The sequence below is a fragment of the Zootoca vivipara genome, chromosome Z1 (assembly GCF_965207765.1).
Source record: "Zootoca vivipara chromosome Z1, rZooViv2.hap1.1, whole genome shotgun sequence".
Classification (NCBI taxonomy): domain Eukaryota; kingdom Metazoa; phylum Chordata; class Lepidosauria; order Squamata; family Lacertidae; genus Zootoca; species Zootoca vivipara.
The window spans coordinates 57,552,877-57,574,626 of NC_142583.1; the positions used below are offsets into that span (position 1 = coordinate 57,552,877).

Sequence of the window (21,750 nt, forward strand, 5' to 3'; positions counted from 1 at the left end):
GTGTCAGGTATCACCCAGGGATTTAAGCAAGAGCCATTTTGTAGTTAACCCAATCCCATGGCTTGCACTGCATTGCCTTTGATTTTAAGACAGTTAACAACCAAAGGCAGCCTATGCCATTAATTGGCATCACATTCACCTGAAATGTGGCTATACAATAATTCCCATTTTGCCTCATAATGGCTTATGACATGCTCTGTTATACCCTCCTACAATGGTGCCAGTGAGCAGTAGGTGAAAAGGGCCTTGGATTTTTATTTTTTATTTCCTTTGGGGTTTTTTCTTCCTAAATATCATTTGCTGGACTGAGTATTTTTATTCTATTGGAATTGCTGCAAGCATACTGTTGCATACACGTTGCAGAAATGCTTTGATTTACTGAGAGAACATAGTGTTTTACCCATGTTCTGCTGCAATCCCTCCTTTGTTATGTCTATAGCTGTGCAAGATTCCTTTGGAAATGAGGCACAGCGGAGACTGTGGTGTCATTCCTTGTTTCCCTAGAGTGGACACAGGCAGGGGGATGTTACTCCAGCAAGTATAACTTCCTGCTCCACTGGTCTGTGTTGGAGATTCATTCCCCGTGTTTGCTGTCATGGGATTGTTGTCTATCACATCATGGTGTATGTTTTCATTCCACAGAGTCGGACGTGACGGAAACAGGATGTTTGTGTTACTGTGTTTCCTGAAGTGGGACTATTGTCCTTTGTTCATTCTCTTTGCTGCCTGATGCTAGAGAGAGAGAGAGCCATGTTGCAGTGCTCCATGTGTGTTTATATGTAAATAAACGTAGATTAGCCAAATGCTGATTTTTTGAGCTCTGTTACGCAACTGTGCAAACTCTGCGGATCCATAAGTGTGCTGATGTCAGTTGGCATCAGTCGCTGTGATGTTCGGGCTGGAGAAAGCTTTTGAAGCTCCCCAACAATCGACCAGGAGGGAGGGAACATGCCAGCCGGGCATGTGTCTCTGCCAGGGTCCTACTCGTGTGTAAGAGATCCTAACAGTCTGGAGCGTCCTCCCCTACATGTGACCAGGCAGATGGTTGTGACCCTGGCTGACTCCATAAAACAGCCGAGTCACACAGCTATCTTGGTGGCATTTTCTTCTCTTGATGCTGTTCTCTTAATGTATTTTAGTGTCTGCTGGCTCTCAGCCAGCAGCACATGGGCTCAATCCCCATATGGGATGAACTCACACTTTGTTCTGTAACTACTTGCTAAAGCCTGCCTTCAGGGATCATACTGTGAACTGAATGTGAGTAAACTTCTTGTTACTTTTACGGAAAGACTTTTGTGTCTTTATTCTTTTAAGAGGGATCAAAGGGGACACCAGGAATAATCCAGTCTGGGTAAGCCAGACTGGATTGCTTAATTAAAGAGATCCAAATGAATCTGCAAACCAGCTTCCTGCTGTATTGAGGGGAATCTGCTTTGCTACATGACTCACTAGCGTGAGTGACGGAAAGATAATATTTATTCAATATATCCTCTCCTACTATCCTGAACATTCCCACAATTTACACATATATACAACCTGAGCCTATGATTGAGGGGCTCCCAGGATTACACTCCCAGTGGGTCCCACTTCTCCCACGACTGCCATGTTGGATTCAAACTGTCAGCCCACACCATGCTGTGACCCCCTGCTCTTTTCCACCTTGCAAACTGTTTGCAAAACACAACTATTTTTTCTTCAGCTTGCCTCATCGCCAACTGCAATGAAACTCTGCCTTTGTCTCTCCGCAATGCGCCAGGCCGACAGGGGGGGGGGGCGCCACGCTGCTGTGCTGCGCCTGCCAGACAGCCGCGCTGGGAAACGGGGGGGGGGGGCGCTGGAGGGATCTTCGCACCATGGCTCCAGGGTGCCAGATATGCTTAAGACGGCTCTGTAACTATCTCTCAGCTCAGGTCGGGGCTCTAGCCATTGGGTGGCTGCTACAGTCTTTGCCTGTTAATGTTCTGGTTTAATGGCTCACCTCCCAGGTCATTACTCTGTTCTCCTATCTCTGTTCTGCTGTCACCAGGCTGGCCTGGCTTGTATTTTTAACACAAGCTGAATCCAGGGATTCAATATTCGGCACAGTTCAACTCCCCAAACCTTGACTAATTCTAACTTTTACTGGAGCCATGAATTTAGAGTATCTTGCACTCCACAAACTCATAACATTATATTACACCCATTCAAGGGCTATCCCTAGAATTTCACTCCATTGGTAGTCCCCATTGAAATCAGCGGAGCTTAACAGAAATGTTTTCTAACCTGTCCTGTTTTTCTCAATGTAGCCTAAGTTGGACAGACTTAGTTTGGATGCAGGTCATGGGGTTCTCCTGTGTAAACCTCTGTTGTCCCCATTTATTTCAATAGGGCTGTTGGGGTATACATTAAAGCACGTTTTAAATATAACTTTTGGTGAGGTTAGTGCCACTCTGGGGAAAAGAAACCAAGAGTTGTCCCATGAGTGCTTTCTTTGGGGGAGGCTAACTCAATTGCTTTGATGTAAAGGTTCTGTCTCATTCTTTTAAATATTCCTTTGACGTTGTATTGCTCCACTTGTAATAGGCTGTTATTGCCCTAGATTGAATTTGCAGAGTGAAGGTAAATCTTTTGTGATGTGATTGTGCTGCCCTAAACTCAATATTGTTCAGGGGTCCTTTATAACTCTCTGGTTTCACTGCAGCAAACAGGACAAATTTTCATTTTTACCCTTTTATTTCTTTTTATTTTTTTTTCATTCCTTGTTCTGAAACTGAGACGGCGGGTGTTTACATGCACATTCCATGAGCCCAGAGCTCTTGTGGCATAGGTAGAGGCATTGGAAATCATCCTCTGAACGTTGTTGGCGATTTATAAATTAATATAGCATGAGGTTTATTACATTCCAGAAGGCACTGAACAATATTATTGCTCACATTGGGCTGTGGAAAGAGAGGAAACTCATTCAGGTCAAGAACGGTTGAGCAATCATTGGGTGAAAAAAGTACAAATGTTGAGTGTTAGACTTCAATGTAACAAAGCCAGGTTCAAATCTCTAGAAGTGTGGTCATGTGTCCTATTTTACAGTGTCCTACTTTTGAAGGAAAAGGGACACGGGTGGCGCTGTGGTCTAAACCACAGAGCCTAGGGCTTGCCGATCAGAATGTTGGTGGTTCGAACCCCCGCGACGGGGTGAGCTCCCGTTGCTCGGTCGCAGCTCCTGCCAACCTGCAGTTCGAAAGCACATTAAAGTGCGAGTAGATAAATAGGTACCACTCCGGCGGGAAGGTAAACAGCATTTTCGTGCGTGTATGCGGACAAAGGCCGGCTCCCTCTCCCAGTAAAGCGAGACTTAACTGTCAGGGGTCCTTTACCTTTACCTTTTTTACTTTTGAAGGAGTCCTAGTTGGGTTTAAAGATCAAAGAGCCACAAGAAGAGAGAGCAGGTAGGGGCCTTAAGTTGCCTATCAACAGTTATCAGGCTGTACAGACACAAAGGTCACCTCAAAACAGTCTTCCCCACTAAGATGAAATGTTTTATGTTTCAATTTCAATTAGAGGAGGCATTTCTAAAATTGCATTTATACATATCATGTACAATATGCAGATTTTATGCAAATTGGTGCCCTCTTTTGAGGATGGTGGTGGTGCTGTCTATACACAGGTACATACAGTACACCGTAAGTGTCCCAGAAATACCGGGACATCTTGTTTCTTCTCACGAGAGAACAGCAGCCATTTTGGACACTGTGCTCTCGCACAATTTTGTGCCACGATCCGTCCCCCCTCAAAAAACTGTTTTTTTTTTCAGAGCCGCAATCTCACACGGCATCCCAAGACACATGTTTTTGGGCAATATTCTTTTTAATAATTATGTACAGAAGATATGTTAACATGACCTGAGAAATGTTTTCAGGTTAATGCAACAGGTGGAAAGAATATACCAACTATTCTCATTATGAATTATGCACACTTAAAGATGGTTTATCAGGTCCCTAGTAATGTTTTCTGTTTAATGGAACGGGAGGAAAGCACAAATCTTGAGAATTTACAAGCTGGGGGTCTTATTTGAATTTGCTTCTCATGAACGCATACTTTATTCCAGGTTAGAATTTCAGTCAAACTGCTCAAGGAAACCAATACTAATTAGCCTGAAACACATCAGTAAACACGGGTTTTCTGGCCTAGAGTCATGTAGTGTGAGAAGCCAATGGACTCAGAAAGTCATTGTAAAGCCAGGCTTTAGTCAAGTCCCCAGGGTCTACCTTTCAAAAGTATAAGAAGTCAACAGGACAGAGTGGTCTTGATCAGGACTCAAAGTCGTTCCACTTCTGGATAGGATGGCTGATTTGCAAGCTTTCTGCCTGCTACTGTCCCAATTGTTCCAGGTACACTCTGCATGCTGGTGCTCTTATTCCAATTGTTCCCAGCCTGCGCTCTTATTCCAAAAGGTTTGGCTCAATCCCCCCACTCCCCAGGTGAGTGTGCATTTTGACTCTGTGTAAGTTAAAGGTCTTTTTGTGAGATGTAACTTTGTCTACGAGAACATGATCCCCTTTCCATCCCTTGACCTTTTTAACAAGGCACTTTGGCTAAATTCATCCTTGAACTTGGCACAATGAGTCAAAAGGAGGTGAAGGGGAGGGACATGGCTGGTGGCCAGCTTTACCTCTCTCTTACTCGGGGGCCACTTGAAACCTCAACAAAATAATAGTGGCAGCCTTGGGAATCATCCCTTTTTGTATGGATCCAATTTTATATGCCAATGCATGTGAGTCCCGTCAATAGCCAGGCATCACTTTAAAAAAGAAGAAGATGAACCTGTGATAGCAAAGGTGTGAAAGGAGCAGAAAAATATCTAGAAATGGGTGAGTGTCTGCAGTGTGGATTGGGAGGGGGGATATTCCAAAGCTGTCCAGGATTTTGTTGAGTCCCTCCTCCCAAATGGGAAAAATCCAGAAAATGTCCAGAGCCATTATGAGCAGATCGAAAAGTCACCCACCTCCCCTGCCCATCTATGCACCCTGTTGCCTCCCTCAACCATGCCTGCAAGGAGGAGAGTGATTCGGTTTGCATTTAAGGGCGAACCTAATTAAACATAGCCTTCAAAACTTGCAGTTCTCCAGAATGCCATTCTCCAGCTGAGTAACGTTTACAAAAATGCAAGTGCTAGAGTAAAGTGTGCATAAAGATGCATATGTTGGTGAAAATATCAGACAAAAATGCATTACATTAGAGGAAACTGCTTTGTAACATTGCAACATTCGCACGAAGATGCCAGTGAATTTTCATGATTGGTATTTGATTTAAAACACACACAAGCTGATGAAAAAACCTAGAGAATTTAACAGTGAGAAAGCAAAATTGATAGATTAGCACATCCCTGCCTTTCAAGGGATGGTAGGGAAGGTAGAAGCAACATCAGCCATGAGAGTAGAGAGATGGAAGTTGTATCCTTTGTCCTACTCATCTACTAGACTCCTGACACGCTCTGCAATGATAAGTCCTAACAGGAACAAGGGGGACAGAAAGGCTAGAAGCCCTTCTTCAGGCTGGGGACAGAAAGCCTCCAAAGCCTCTCCTTGGAAGCAATCCTTTAAGTATTCCATACATTTGTTTCCAAGTAGGCTTGGGCTCATCTCTTTGAAAACAGTGGTGCACTTAGGTGGTTTTAGAATCTCAGCTTGGTGGTCCTGCAGGTGCTTCCACTCAGTGGAGAGGAACTTCAGGCCTAGTGGTCACATGTGGTTCTCCAGGCCTCTCTTTTTGGTCCTCGGGACTCTCAGGCCACTTTGCCTCACCTGCCACATCTGCTATTGACCCTACATTGCGCCCTCCTTGGGTGTTTTTGCCTGGGTGGAATGTATCCTTGAACTCTGATCATGCCCCTTGTTTTTCAGGCTAGAGAGGGGTGCATGAGAGTGTTGTAGAAACTAGCTGGTGGTACAAAGACAAGATTTACATTCCTTTCCCCAATATGTTTTTGCTTCTGGCCCTGACCACCTGCATGTGCTCCCCCCTGAAAAGATTGCACAGAAGGGAATGTGACCCTGAGGCTGAAGGTTACCCAACTCTGCTGCATTTGAGGACCTTCCTGCTCGATCTGCTGAGATGGGCTCTGGACTTCTCCTCCGAAGCCCTGTCTGATGGCTTCACAGTTTGGAGGCAACATTTTATGAATCCTAGAAGCTCATTTGCAAGCTAGGCTAAACAGACTTCACAACATCACTGATTTTTGGCGTTGGGTTCAGGAACCCAAGGAAGAACATATACACTGTCATATTTGCTCTCTCTTTCCCTTGTTTGTCTTCCTCTTTTTACCACACCGACATCCCTCATGTGTGGAAAACTGTGCCTGAACCAAAGAAAGGAAGCCATAAACCACAATTTCCAAGGGGCAATGTACATGTGCAGAAGCAACCAGTGCACATGTGCTAGATTCATCTTGCATCTGTAGCCATGGAGTTTAGAAGCAGCCTGGTTTGATTTGGATTCACTCTGTGTCTTTCCAAATCAATTTGTTATTCAGGTCCTAATCTACCTGTTAAGACTGAAGCTCTGTTTCATTCCAAGGGCCTATAAAGGCTATACTTTTTCTTCTTCTTTACGTAAGTGGATGGAATTTGCAGACAAATGAGCCTCTCTAGAGTTTATTAAGCCAAAATTTTGAAAGATGGGTGTTACACTTCTACAAGGGCTGACTTCACCATTTTGGGGTGGGAAAATAGAAATCATGTGCCCCTCCCCAGTTTTGTGTGGGAAATCAGTAAAAACTGGGAGCATGGGGGAACCAAAGTTCACGCAAATAGGTCCAGGGGTGATTGTGCTAGGTGATTTTTGCCTTCATAATTTAAAGAAACCTGGAATAGTCCATGATTTTCCAGGGTTTCAAATAGGACACCTTTCCCAGCCCTACCTGAAGATGCCAGGGAGTGAACCTGAGACCTTCTGCATGCAAATCAGATACTCTGCCACTGAGCTATTGGCCTCCCCCCCCCCTCCAAATTATCTGAGAAACCTTTGAAAGACCAAATTACAAATTGAGAATGGGGAGATCTCGCCCATCGCTAAAGGAGACATATGCAGCTTATGTTTAAGGTTTTTGTCACAATTTTATCACTGCTGCATAACACACTTTCAGGCATCAACAAAAGAATAAAGATGCTCGCACAACCCAACTGATAGTGATAATGAAGCTTTGATATGCTGATCCCCCATCGGCTGCTTTCAATGGGTGAACTCATTCAAAGAAAGCTTGAATAAAAGGCAAATAGTGGGTAGCCGTACAGAGGCAGCATCTGATTAGAAAGATCACCTAACACATTTTGCTTTCCTTTTTTGTGTATGCTAACTGTGTCAGATGCTGCTGTGTAGGTGCTGGTTTGAAAATGTTCCAACGACACCCCTATCTATTTTGCAGTATATTTTACCATTCGAAGCAAAAAAAGACTTTCCTTCCCCCTTTTGAAGGTCTGTAAAATAAAGAACATTAAAAAAATTTGTTAAGGACTTATTGCAGACCTCAAGGAGCAGTTTTCTACTCTTGTTTTCTACTCCTCATCTTTTAAGATGGATGTCTATTTACAGCACAATTTAATGTTTGTTTTTAATAGACAAAGCATTTATAAACAAAAGGCTGCATGGTTTTAAAAAACAATGGTTTTTTAAAAGAGCTTCCCAATCAAAAGAGGAACTTGGAGCTGGGGTGGGAAACCTATGACCCCCCAGAAGTATTTGGACTACTTCTCCCATTATTCCTGACCATTGGCAATGTTAGCTGGGACAGTTGGGAGTCCAACCACACTTGGAGGGAAACATGTTCCCCATTCCTAATCTGCTTCTTGAAACTGCTCTACCTGAAATATTACCTGTCTACATGTGTCTTAATATCTTCTCCAGGGGCCCTTCTCTGAGCGGCTCTCCCATTTGAGGTGAATGGCTTATATGAGAGGGAGGGAGGGCTTCTCTATGGTGGCACCTCCGCTACAAAATGCTCTCCCCGGAGAAATTTACCTGGGACCTACTTTGTTACCTTTTTGGCAGCAGGCAAATACCATTTTATTTTCCTCAAATCCTCGATGAAATTGGTTTTATGCTGCTTTCATATGTTGTTTACCACACTGTTTATCATTGCATGCTGCTTATTAATAATTTTGATATTATTGCATTTTATGGATTATGTTTTGCTTTTATGTGTTGTAAAAGAAACTGTCCTGGGTAGGACTTTCTGAAGGGCATAATAGAAATTGTTTAAATATAATAAGTAAGTACGGTAACCCTATGTGCAAGACCAGGGGTCCCCAAACTTACCTGGCAGCGCTGATTGCGTGGCGGGCCGGAGGGTGGGGGAGCATGCGTGAGTGCGCACCCATACGCATGCACACATGCTATTTCCGGTGCACTTCCGGGTTGGAAGAGCGCCAGAAATAGCTTGTGTGCATGCGCACGGGCCTCCTCCAAACCCGGAAGTGCACCGGAAATGACGCATGTGCATGCGCGCAAGCTATTTCCAGCGCCTTTCTGACCCGGAAGTGGGCAGCCGCGCTGCATGTCATCGCAGGCAGGATAAAAGAGGCCTTAGGGCCGTAGTCTGGGGGTGTCTGTGCAAGACTATACTCAGAGGTAAGTCCCATTGTAAGTACAATTTGAACATTGTATTTGGTTGCTTTTTATGGCTGCTATCTCCACTTTTATAATTGTTTCATGTTTCTTTTCTATTGTATGTTGGGGCTGCAGGTTGAGGCTGTGATGTTATCTTGTTTTTCTATTTGCTAGTATAATTGCTAAAGAGTGACAGCAATTGGGTGCCTAGAAAATACAGAAAACAAATAAATTACATGGGACTGTTACTGCTAACTTTGTCTTTTTCTCTGGTTTCGTATTTGTGATCTGGAGATTATGAGTAAGATCTCATGAAGTCATATTCAAGTAGTCCCACTGAAATTAATGAATGTATGTTTCTTAAGTCTATTCCTTTCAGCAAGGGTACTCTGGGTATGATGAACACTGGATATCACCCATATTTTGGATTGTTTTTGTTTGATTCCTTTGGATCGTTTACTTTTTAAATTGATAATTGCTTGTTTTGCTAGACTTAACTCACTACTAGGAGTGAATACCCACCACCAACCCTTGCAAATTGCCCTGTAACTGAAAAACTCCAAGGAGATGGCTAATTTCAGCATCTCAGACTCAGTTGGAGCTTATTACGAGTTACGAAACTGGTCAGAACTCTCTTGCTAACCCAGGTGATGTTACATTTTATTCTCAGCTTCAACCTGCCCCCCCCAAAGGGTTAAAACTGGGTGGCACTCAGGGGCTTATAACAAAAGTAACTATTAGTGTAAAACAATCTGATACATTCAACATTGCAGGGCCCTTCTCCTTCTCTCTAATCTTTCAGCAAGGCTCGAGGGAGGCTAAAGTTTAGATCAGCCTATTCTTTCTAGAACTTTGATTCACTATTAAATTCCGTCTAATGAAGATGACTTTGCCATCTCGCGTTCATCAGCGGGCTATGCATGGAACAATGGCAGGATCTGCCTTGCATAGAGGGATATTGTTCCTTTCCTTAGCTTGCCGCAGCTGAGAGGAATCACGTGAAAATTGACATGCACAGGAGACTTGTGAAACCAGTTAGTGGTCACTGTTATTCTCAAGGGTAGGTAGTCCCATTGCCTCTTAGGTCATGTTTATACAATAACAATGTGAAGAGACTGATGAACGCATTGCCCCGAATTTACTGCTGGTAAGACTCTCCCTACCCACCTTTAGACTTTATTTAGTTGTTATTATATTAATGTATGAGGCCCTTTGTCTTGTGACCCCTCCGCAGGAGGTCTGGACGGTGGCAACATGAGAGCGGGCCTTCTCAGTGGTAGCTCCCCACTTGTGGAATGCTCTCCCTGAGGAGACCCAACTGGCACCATCATTACATATCTTCAGGTGCCAGGCAAAAGCATTCTTTTTTTTAGCCAAGTCTTTGGCTTTTAACTATGTATGGCCTTTTTGCATGGGTGGAATGTTTTAATGTAGGTTTCCCTCTCTGGTTTTAATGTATGTATTATGTGTTTGGTTTTTTGCTTAAAATACTGTAAGTCACTTTGAGTTGCTGTGGTAAAAGAAGTGACTAATGCATTTAATTAATTGTATTTATACCCCACCTTTCCACCAAGAAGTTCAACAAGGTGGTTCTTCATTTTATCCTGTGAGGTAGGTTAGGCTGAGGGACAGTGACAGGGCCAAGGTCACCCAGTCAGCTTGTGGCTGAGTCGGGACTTAAACCCGGATCTTGCACGTCCTAGTCCAGCACTCCACACCACAATGACTCCACTTATGAAGTCCATTTATGGCAAAGATGGGGAACTTGTGATCTTCCAGATGTTGTTTCATTACAGCCCCATGAACATTGGCCGTGCTGGCTGGGGCTGATGGGAGTTGGAGTCATTGCTATAACATGGTCACATGGCTTTCATGCAGAGGAAAGCCCTTCATTTGAAAGTGTCTCTTATTTGAAGGCCTGCCTAGCCCAAGTGTGGTTTTAAGACAAAGAATCCTTACAATGGAGAACAGGAAGACCCTATAAGTTGCAGCATCTGAACAGCAGGTGGAAGAGGCACACAGCTCACCTGGACACAGTCTTGTTTGCTCCCTATGGCAAGATGTATTTCTGCTTAAATTACAGTAATTATTTCAAAAGTTGCACCTGTGCAAATAAACATTTGAAAATTTGTGCCTTTATGGTTGGAGGCAGCCATGCTTCTGAATAAGGTAAAAGAAAGGAAAAGGTAAAGGACACCAAGACGGTTAAGTCCAGTTGAATTTGACAATGGGGTGCGACTCTCATCTCCGCTTTCCGGCGTTTGCCTGCAGACAGCTTTCCGGGTCATGTGGCTAGCATGACTGAACCACTTCTGGCGCAATGGGACACCGTGATGGAAGCCAGAGCACACAGAAATGCTGTTTATCTTCCCGTCACAGCGGTACGGTACCTATTTATCTACTCACTCTGGAACACTTTCAAACTGCTAGGTTGGTAGGAGCTGGAACAAAATGGCAGGAGTTCACCCCATTGCTCAGATTCAAACTGCTAACCTTACGATCAGCAAGCTCAAGAGGCTCAGTGGTTTAGAGCACAATGCCACCCACGTCCTACGTCCGTCCAGTTGCTGGAAGTCACAGGAGGGGAGAGTGCTCTTGTGCTTGGGTTTTGCTTGCTGGTCTCCCACAGATATCTTGACTGGCCACTGTGAGAACACAGGATGCTGGATGAGATGAAGCATTGGCCTGATCCAGCAAGCTCTTCTTATGGTCTTATGGGTGATGCATGTCCTTTGATCTGGCAGTCCATAACTGGCTAACCCACAATGTCAGCCTATATTTTCCCCTATTTAATCCAATTTTATGTTTTCCGGGTGGGGGGGGGGTGACCCATTTGCAAGATCTCAATGACCCATTTACAGCATAAATCCCCGCAATTGGAAACACCCCCAGTTAAAGCAGCTCCACAACCATTCTGCCTCATGTTGCCTATTTCTGGAAACAGCCCTTTCATAAGCAGATTTCCCTTTACAGCAAGAGGAACAAAAGGTTTACAGTATCTAGATGTCCCCTTGTGTTTGTTTTTGGTGCTCTTTTTTCCCACCATTGGCCACCACTGAGGCTCATAATGCACAATCAATAAATTTTCTTTGTTTTCATGGTGAGTATGCATTTAAAATACTGTACAGAAATGGCCAGTCTCTAATTTAATGCCCTCAACAAAGAGGACGGTAGGATCTGATTGTGGCAAAGAATGTCTTTGCTGATATTCGAGTGAAAGGGAACAAATTGCTCCATGCTTATCTTTGAAAGAAGATCCTATGGCAGACCAACTTGCCCCGCATGTTAATGATCAAATAAGAAACACTGAACAGAAAAGCAAGCCATGTGGCTCCCCACATCTTTTCTTCGGTAGCTATGCAAGATGTTACTTCGGGGACATTGTGTGGGCAGAGAGTGTTGAACAGGCCAATTTAATAGGATGAAATTTATTCTATTTGTTAAAATAATACGCACACCGGAAGATGAGTACCACTCCAGTTGAACATAGCCATTTGCGTGTGACCAGTAGGAATTGCCCAACAGACTGAAGAGAGCAGAGCAGCCTTCCCCAACGTGGCGCTCTCCAGATGTCATACCCTCCAACTGTCCCGATTCTCCAGGGGACAGACCCGGAAGTACAAAAGCCATCTCCGCTTCTTATTTGATCCTGGAATGTCCCTATTTCCCCCACCAGCACCACTGCTAAGCTTGGGGAGGAGGATGAGCCAGCACCTGTTACGACAAATGGCAGCTGCAACGTTGCCTCTCTATGGCTGTGGCTGCCAGCCTCTTCCCTTGGGCAGCTTGCAGTGGGTGAGGAGCAGAAGAAGCTGCCACCACCAAGGCCCAGCCTCATGCAATGCTACTATCGCGGAGGTCACATGACCAGATGATTTCATTTGTTATGAATGTCTGTGTGAACGGAAGTCAGGCTGATAAACTTCCGCTCTTTGTTCTTTCTCTCCGGCAGAGAGGATGTGTGAGGAAGCAGCTCACACGACAGTTGCTTTTATTTCTTTGCTGTAAATAAAAATGATGCTACCATTTCAACACAACTCTGCTTCTTCTGATCTCTGCTGATTCTGCATGCACATATCTTTCTGGATGTGTGTTGGTGTTTATACGGGACTCCTCCATCAAGGGGAGCGTCCCAAAACTGCCCTGAGTGGGAAGAAATGGGGAGCAGAGCACAAGGAGACTATACACACACACACACACACACACACACACACACACACACACTTTTTTGTCCATGTCTAATTTTGCCCCTTTAAAATTAATTTTTTGGTGTGTGTGATTTTATTTTTGTAAATCTACCAAACAATAAAATAAGATGGGGACCAAGAGGTTTTCTTGGGAGGGGGGAGGCTGTGTGTGCTGTATCCTGTTGGTGTAATGGTGGTGGAACTCTCCCTTCTTCTGATAGGAATTGTTCTGTGCGGGAGGCGGACACACAAAAATTGGGGGGGTCGAGGAGGGTCATTTGTGTGGGGGGGGAGTGAGAAATATCTGCTGAAAATTCATCTGATAAAAGTTGGAGGGCATGTTTTGGATTAAAGATCCCATCAGCTCCAACCATGCTAGCTGGGTCTGGTAGGAGTTGTAAAGCAAAACATCTGGAGGGCACTAGATTCAGGAAGGCTGGGGTAGAGGAATTGCCCCTGTTCAAAGTGTTGTTTTCACATGGGCACAAGTACTGAGAGCTGTGTGTTACTCTTGTCTTTTCCTTTCTCTGTAGCCAGGCATGTTGAAGAGGCCTGCGCTAGTCAAAATGGCACCCTTAGCACCACAAAACAGCCCCACAGTACATGCTGTTGCTACTGAACTTAGTGGTCTGCAAGCCAGAAAGCAGCCCATTAGATTTGTCCTTCCGTGACTTCAATTTTATTTCCAGGAGCATTAAGAGCCAAACCAGTCACCCACCTTATGCCCTCCTGCATCACTTCTCAATATATGCTTGTTTCCTACTCCTGACCCTTAGCAACCCTGCTCCCCTCCAGCCCAACCAGCCCATAAATGACTTCATCTGTGAGAGAATGTCTTGTTTTATCTACCATGATGGCAGACCACTCTAGCCTCAGCCATTGAACAGCATTCTCTCTCCTTTTTTTCCAAACAAAAAATAAGGGACATATTTCAGTTGGCCAATCACTGCTACTAATCTAAATCTCAAAATTCTAATCTTTGGCTCGATTGTTCGTGATGCTGGGGTGGGGGGAATTTAGAAGGTTGCTGAAATATCATGTTTTCTTCCATCTTTCACTCATCTTTCAAAACTCAACCGTGAATAGGACGGTTCCCCCCTCCTGAAGCTTCTCTCGTTTTAAATGCTTGTTGTCTCTAACACTGATCATGTTTCTGAGAAATTACTTTATGTAAAAGATTGAGCAAGATAAAGTTGCCACATTCCGTTTTATCTTTTTGGGTTGAATTATTAGGGCTTAAAGTTGTGGTGACAAGATTGCTGCTCCCTAATAGGCTTCGGTTGCCATGGAGCCAGCCTCTTTGAAAAGAACAAGGCCCACGGCCACCAAGGCCCCCTGTTTAATATTATCTCCCTGCTTGGCCAATGCACAAACCCTTAGTCAGAGATAGCAAAACTTAGTGCAGTATACGGGGGTAACACTTGCTGACAGTGCAGCCCTTTGAAAAAACAAAAGGCAAGGAAACTAATACCGCTGAACACCAAAGTGCAATGCACAAATGACAAGCAAAGACTCTTCAATACAAGAAGTGCTTTGTGACTCTTCTCCCACTATCGTCTCTTCTGAGGTTTGTGGACTGGGGAGGGGGGGAAGGGAGGGAAAGAAAGTGAGGCTATTTTCATGTAAAAGTACAGGCACTACAACGGAGAGGCTTAATACTGCCCAAGATGAAGGGAAATCCAGCTACAACTGTCTTAACCGGCAATAGGGTTGCCAGACCTTCAAGTCTGACCTGAAGTCTCTAGGCTTGCACGGTGCCCTCCAAGTGGCAGGTGAAGGGCTTAAATCTCCAACTGGGAAAGAAGAAGAAGAAGAAGAAGAAGAAGAAGAAGAAGAAGAAGAAGAAGAAGAAGAAGAAGAAGAAGAAGAAGAAGAAGAAGAAGAAGAGGCGGAGGAGGAGGAGGAGGAGGCTGCTGCCAATTATAGCATAAACACCCAGGGGAAGAGTCCTAGGTACTCCTCTTCCCTCAATTAATCTCCATCTTCAGGGCCCACCCTGTGACATCACTGGGGGGCCACCCCTAAGTCTCAGGTTTTGATGCTGAAATCTCAGGGTCTGGGATGTTCCTAACCTCGCAACTAGGTTTGCTGGTTATGCGTTGGAAGCTGTACGCCGGTTCCCTCGGCCAATAACGCAAGATGAGCACTGCAACCCCAGAGTTGGTCACGACTAGACCTAATGGTCAGGTGTCCCTTCACCTTTACCTTTACTTATTTTTTAGAAAAGGACTATTAAGCTGACAAATCTTTCATTTGCTGCCCAAATCATGCTAGCTCATGGTTGGAAAGCATTTTATGGGATTGTCACGAAAATGAGATCACCGAGATAAAGAAGTTGACAGGTAAAGATAATTGAAAGAGTGGGTTAAATGTTTGTGTAGAATGAGTTCGAAAGAGCACCGTGGGTATCTTTATTGTTCTAGTCTTTAAAAACAGAAGATTATTTTTTTAAAAAAAATCATTGTTCATGAGATGTCAATCAGCTAGATAGTTATTCATGGAACTATGTCATATCTATGTCTAATGGGAATTTGATTGACAGTAGAGTTTGTGACAGAGGGGACAGAGGTCAGAGGCTCACTGGCAGGCTTACAATGGAACTTTTTTTTTTTTAAGGCACACACGCAGCAATATAAATGGACAACTTTGATGTTTGGTGCCACAACCCAACATGCCAAGAGACATGTTTATATAAAACATGCAACTAAAACCCCTCTCAAGTTTTGTTTGTCCTTTCATTGAATATATTCACTATGATGTGAGGAACATTAAGTGCTACATCAAATAACTACATAAAGATCAGCACAATTTTAGATTTTACTGTGTATGCATGGTATCATGCTTTAAACATACAAAATTGTGGCATGTGAAAAATATTGTGGATTCCTAGACCCTATTTGCACATACTTGGAACTTGGCATGATGAATTATACATCTCATCTTCCAGAATATCGCCCTCTGTCACATACGGGCTATATACTTTGGAACTTCGCAACATACCTTCTCTCTCCCTCATTCACACGTGTGTGTGCGCACACACACACATGGACTACAATGTTACAGTTCAATCCTATGCATCCTTACTCAGAAGTAAGTTACTGAGAACTAACCTTCTAGTAAGTGTGCTTAAGATTTCAACCACAATAAAATCAAAATTTGATTGATAAACTAATGTATGCCAGCTTGAATAAGCGGCTCTGTGAGGTAATGGAGTATGTAATATAGAAAGCAACAAACAAAAGCCAACATACTCTTATCCTTCCACTGTTCCTTGGCCATTGCAATGCTCTGCTGAATCAGGAGACATGAGAGGACATGTGAGGGCATGATGCTCTTACAATGGCTGAGCTAGACAAGTGAATAGATAAATTGATTTTCTGAAGGTTATAATTTCACATGGCTATATAAGGGCTAGGCTTGAGGAACTCCCACTGGGCAAAAATGTTCTGCTCCCAGCTTGCCCAGATTCAAGTAAACACTCTTTCTTGTTATGAGTTTCAGTGGGTCTTACCCAACCTCTCCCCCTCCCTTTGAGATTCTTCCTTGCCTATTTTAAACATCCCCTGAAGTTCCAGAGATGAGACTAATTGTGTGATTGAGGTCTTCTTGGTCCCTTCAACACACACCTACACACACTGCTTCTTCTTGCCAAAACAGCTACCACACAAGTTGATCTATGTACTTCAAAGCCATATTCAGCAACCAGCATTTGCTAGAACTCAAATGTCTGTGGTGGAATTTGCAAGTTCAGGAGCAAAGCCACATTTGTAGCTGGCATGCTATGGTCTAGAGCCAGCAGATAATATTTGGGCTGCATAAGGGTCTGAGGAATAGGCAAAGGCAAATGGAGGCAGGGCAGTCCCACCTATCCCTTTTATTACTGCTTGTGTACTCAGAGAAGGCTGGCAGGGCCAGTCCTCCCATAAAGCAGACTTAGATAATGCTCCAAACTATGGAGGCCATCACACCCAACTGTTCTTCCTGAGCCTACCTGGCTATTGTTCTCTGTTGGAGGTGTGTGTTCCATGTGGAGTGCCCTGCATCCCCTAAGCTATCTTGGTGTTCTCGGGTGCAAAGAAGGATGCTGCTATGTCACCAGTGATGAAGTAGGATTCATGGAATGGGGAAGAGAGGAACTTCGTCCTTTGCCTCAGACAGCAAAATACCTTGAACCAACCCTTGTGTCAGGAGTATGGGCAGGAGTCAGGCTCTGGGGCCTGTAGTGCTTTGCAGGACTGGGGCATGCCTCAACTTGTGCTGGAGAAGCAAGGCATGGCCACACAGGTGAAGTCCTCAGCTTGTGCTGGAGAGGCAAGGAGTAATCACCCAGGTGAGGCCACTTGAGATCTCACTGCACCTGGTGGCAGGAGCTGGGAGGGATAAAAGCCCAGCATTTCCCTTCAGCTCTTTGCCACAGCAACGCTATCCCTGCCTGGTTGCATCTGGCCTCCTGCTCCTTGGACCCTTGCCTTGTTGCCGCCGTGCTTCTTGGACCCCTGCCTTGCCTTCGCCTTGCTCCTGCCCCGTGGACCTTTGCCTTGCTTCTTGTTCCTGGATCCTTTGCCTTGCTCCTTGCTCCTTGGACCATTGCTTCGCCTTCGCCTTGCTCTTGCCCCGTGGACCTTCGCCTTGCTTCTTGTTCCTGGATCCCTCGCCTTGCTCCTTGCTCCTTGGACCTTTGCTTCGCCTTCGCCTTGCTCTTGCCCCATGGACCTTCGCCTTGCTTCTTGTTCCTGGACCCTCGCTTTGCCTTCGCCTTGCTTCGTGCCCCGTGCCCCGTGGACCTTCACCTCTGCCTTCGACCCTGCTTCTTCACCACCATCTTGCCTCTGGTCCTGACGCCCGCCGACCGGACCGTGACACCTTGGGACATCTGAATCGGCAGTGGGCTTCCTGCCCCCATCTGAAGTGCAGGCCTGGCCAGATGCCTGAGGATGATGACTCCTGAATCTAACCTTTTTCAGCCCAAAGACCACATTCCCTTCTGGGCAACCTTTGTGAAGGAGCCTAGTTCCCACACAAACGCTCACACACTACTTTCTATCCTAAAAAACATAAGAAGAACCTGCTGGATCAGGCCAGTGTCCCATCTAGTCCAGCATCCTGGTCTCACAATGGCCACTCAGAAGCCCTCAAGTAGGACCCAAGCACTAGAGCACTCTTCCCTCCTGTGGTTTCCAGCAACTGGTATTCAGAAGCATTACTGCCTCTGATCACGGAGGCAGAGCAATAGCCATCATGGCTAGTAGCCATCAATAGCTCTCTTCTCCGTGAATTTGTCTAATCCTCTTTTAAAGCCATCAACGTTGTTGACCACCACTGCCTCTCATAGGAGCAAATTCCACACTTAAACTATCCTGCATTTGGGCAAGCAAGAGGCATTATCAGAGTTCAAGGATACATTCCAGCCCAACAAAAACACTTTATAAGACTGAAAAGCAAGGTCAATGAGGGGTGTGGCTTAAGGAGAGGGGTGTGGCCTGGGGAGAGTTCCATGGGCTAGCTAGAGAGACCACACTTGGCCTCCAGGCCTGAGGTTCCCCACCCCTGCAGTAGCCCCTGGCTATACCCAACCAATGTTGGCTTCAAAGGTCAACCCCAGCACTTGGGAAAATCCCAACCATACCATCTGACAGGCAGCCACATATGGGGCCCAGGAATATAGAATGAGGCCCAGTATCTTTTCATCTGACCTTGCATAGCAATGTATACAGTTATATAAATTATTGATTTCTTTTTCCAGCAAAGACCGTCATTTTCCAACAGAGCTTTTAAATTGACCCACCTGAATTTCTCTTATAAAAGAAAATGCCCCAAAGGCGTATCTTAAAAGTAAATGCAGGAACTGAAATTTGGAGGGGGAGGGAAAACTACCATCCAACAGAAGCTAAAGGAGTTTGTTGTTTTTGTGGGTGTTGCTTTTCAGATTTCAGGGAAATAAATGGGCAGGGCAATAAATATTTCAGGCAGTTGATGACAATGAAGAGTAATTAACCTGGCTCCAGCAACAGGTGTTGTACGGAGAAATGCTGGCTTTTATCGTGAAGTTGTGTTGAAGTGTGCTATGTTTGTTCATAATTCTCTCCTCTTATTCACAGAATACCCTGGGGAGATGATTCTAATGCCAACATTTATAGGAAATAATGAAACCACATTCAATATGTATCTGGCACCTAGTAACAGCTCCGTAGGAAAACATCCATCCGTTCTCTGCCTGTGGTTACATAAAATCTGACTTAGAAGAGTTTGGGGACCTGAACTTAGCAGGTTCAGATGGGAAGCAACTGGTGTTTTTTTAAAAATCTATCATTTTAATACAAATACCTATATGAGGTGTGCATTTCCAATGATTTCTAAGAATGTTTAATAGCAAACTTAAGTGGTGAGATCCAACAAAAGTGGATCCAAAACAAGGCCACTAAGAAAGAAAAAAGAGGTATTAGTATTTCATGGGAACCCCAAAGTTTTCAGAAATGCAAATATTTATTTAAAAGAAAAACTGTAAAGGGTGTTACTGCTCTCCCAAAAGTCAAATGTGGATTGAAGAAATTCAGTAGCCATGGAAAGAGTATGGAGCTGAAAAAGAAAAATAGGAAACTGTGCGTGTTTGTGTGTAGAATGGCTGTCTGTCTGGGACCTTGAAGAACAACAGTATTATTAAGAGGTGAGGATATAGCTCAACATTTTGCTGCAGGCCCAGCTTAGTACATAAAAGGAGCCCATAACTCCTTTCTCAGAGAAATTCTATATTTGTCCCTCCAGCCACTATTTTGCACCTGGATCTGGTTGGTAGATCTTGGGTAGGATGGAGATCTAGTGAACAATAAACTAGATCCTGCAAGCCTGAAGTCTGCCTTCCTCTGCTTTAGAGGAGACTGTTAAGCAGTGTTGGGTTAGATCAACCAAGAGGCTGAATAAGGCCTGACTGCACTCTGTGTGAACTGTTGATCCATCCCAGAATATGCTCCTGCGTGCTCCAATGAGCAAGGATGCTACAGCATGTGCAAGAGTTCTAAGTCAGTGTGGAAAAGGTTCTCTAAAAGTAGAATGCTTGAAAACAGTGTTCTAGAGATCAGCCTGCAAGATTGATGTGTGCGTCAGAGCGGGATCTTTGGAGCGGGATCCAGGAGTCAGCCCAGAAGGTCGACAAGCCCACGAGTTGAGAAAAGTGCAGAACTAGGAATGAATACGGTCCCCTAGATCAAATCCCAGTCTTTCCTCTTTAACAGGTGGTATTATTAAGGGCCCAGGTGGCCCTGCGGGTTAAACCACAGGGTCTAGGGCTTGCTGATCAGAAGGTCGGCGGTTCGAATCCCTGCAATGGAGTGAGCTCCCATTGCTCGGTCCCAGCTCCTGCCCACCTAGCAGTTCGAAAGCACGTCAAAGTGCAAGTAGATAAATAGGTACCGCTCCGGTGGGAAGGTAAACGACGTTTCCATGCACTGCTCTGGTTCGCCAGAAGCAGCTTTGTCATGCTGGCCACATGACCCGGAAGTTGTCTGCGGACAAACGCTGGCTCCCTCGGCCTATAGAGCAAGATGAGCGCCGCAACCCCAGAGTCGGACACGACTGGACCTGATGGTCAGGGGCCCCTTCACCTTTACCTTTATTATTAAGGGCAGGAGTGACCTTCCTGACTTTAGAGCAATGGCTTTGATCCAAATTTGTACCACCCAAATCCATGGCTGCTTTTTAACTAGGGGGGAAATGTCAGCAGATCCAGTCACATTAAGGGGCTCATCCACACTTAACTTTGCTCTGAGTTTTCCAGGTCCATGTCTGAGAGCTTTTCTTTTTGACCTGGCACTATTCCCTGCAAAAACCCACTCTTGACTGCTGAATCGGAGCAAACAGGAATCTGAAAATCTGTTTTGTTTCAATTCAGCATTAAAAAGTGAGTTTTCCTGGGGGAAGTGGCAAGGCAAAAAAACAACGCAAGAAACAAAATTGCTCAGATATGGAGGAGGCAAGCGTAGACCTGTATCTAGAAAGCATGGGGCAAAAGGTAAGTGTGGATGAGCCCTCAGTTTGACTCCTTTACAGTCCTAAGTTTGTACTTATGCGAACAAGTCACACCTGCTGGAAGCAAAGGAGCCACGTACTGTTTTATGCTCTGTGCCTCCCCTTGACGCAGCCCAAAGCTTGCTCTGTGAACAGTTCCTCCCATCTAAGGTTGCCAAAGTTCAACAGCAGCTATCCCATGTGCGTCTGTAGGCAGATCAACTGCTGCCCCATAAAAAATGAATTTATGGCAGATAGTTGGTGTCTGCTGACCTTAGGAGACAAAGCCCAAACTTGGCCTTGATTGTTTAAACTTAGCACCTTAACTGCAAAGAAATGACACAATGGGGTCACAGGAGTGAATGGCTTGAAGTAATAGAGTGGGTGTCTTACATCTTTCACCTTTGTGCTCTTTTGTTTTGTTTTAATTCAATTGGCTTTTTCTAAATTAAATTATGTTCCATGCTATAGTTTACTTAAGGGGAAGGTACTTATTAGGAGACAGGTTTATCTACTTCTTGAAAAATCTATTTTGAGTCATAATGCGAATGATAGAAAATGAATCAGCATCTTTGCTCTATGTTCAGAACGAGCTTGCAACCTGCTTCTATGCAGGCTTTTTCTTTCTTTCTTTCTTTCTTTCTTTCTTTCTTTCTTTCCTTCTTTCCTTCTTTCCTTCTTTCTTTCTTTGCCCCACTATTTTCATTTAGCCTTACTTTTGGACTGCATAGGATTATAGCCTTACAACTAAACTGAACAAGACATTGGAGATACATGATAGAATTTCCAGGTATCTCCTCCTTCTCATTCTTAAAAGCAATCAGCAGAGCAGCGGGAGCTGGGGACACAGAATTGGAAGGAGAAGGTCTTGACCCATTCCCCCTCCACTTTTTACCCATCAACCCCTTTGAGATTTAAAAAACCAAACAAAAAACACCCAACCAAGCAGCATATAATTTTTAATAAGTAAATCAAAATTGCCTCC

The 21,750-nt window shown here is 44.6% G+C and overlaps 1 pseudogene; it reads right to left on the reverse strand.

Annotated features, from left to right (window-relative positions):
- Nucleotides 1–21,750, reverse strand: part of LOC148687389 (uncharacterized) — a 98,213-nt pseudogene that overhangs the window by 38,634 nt on the left and 37,829 nt on the right.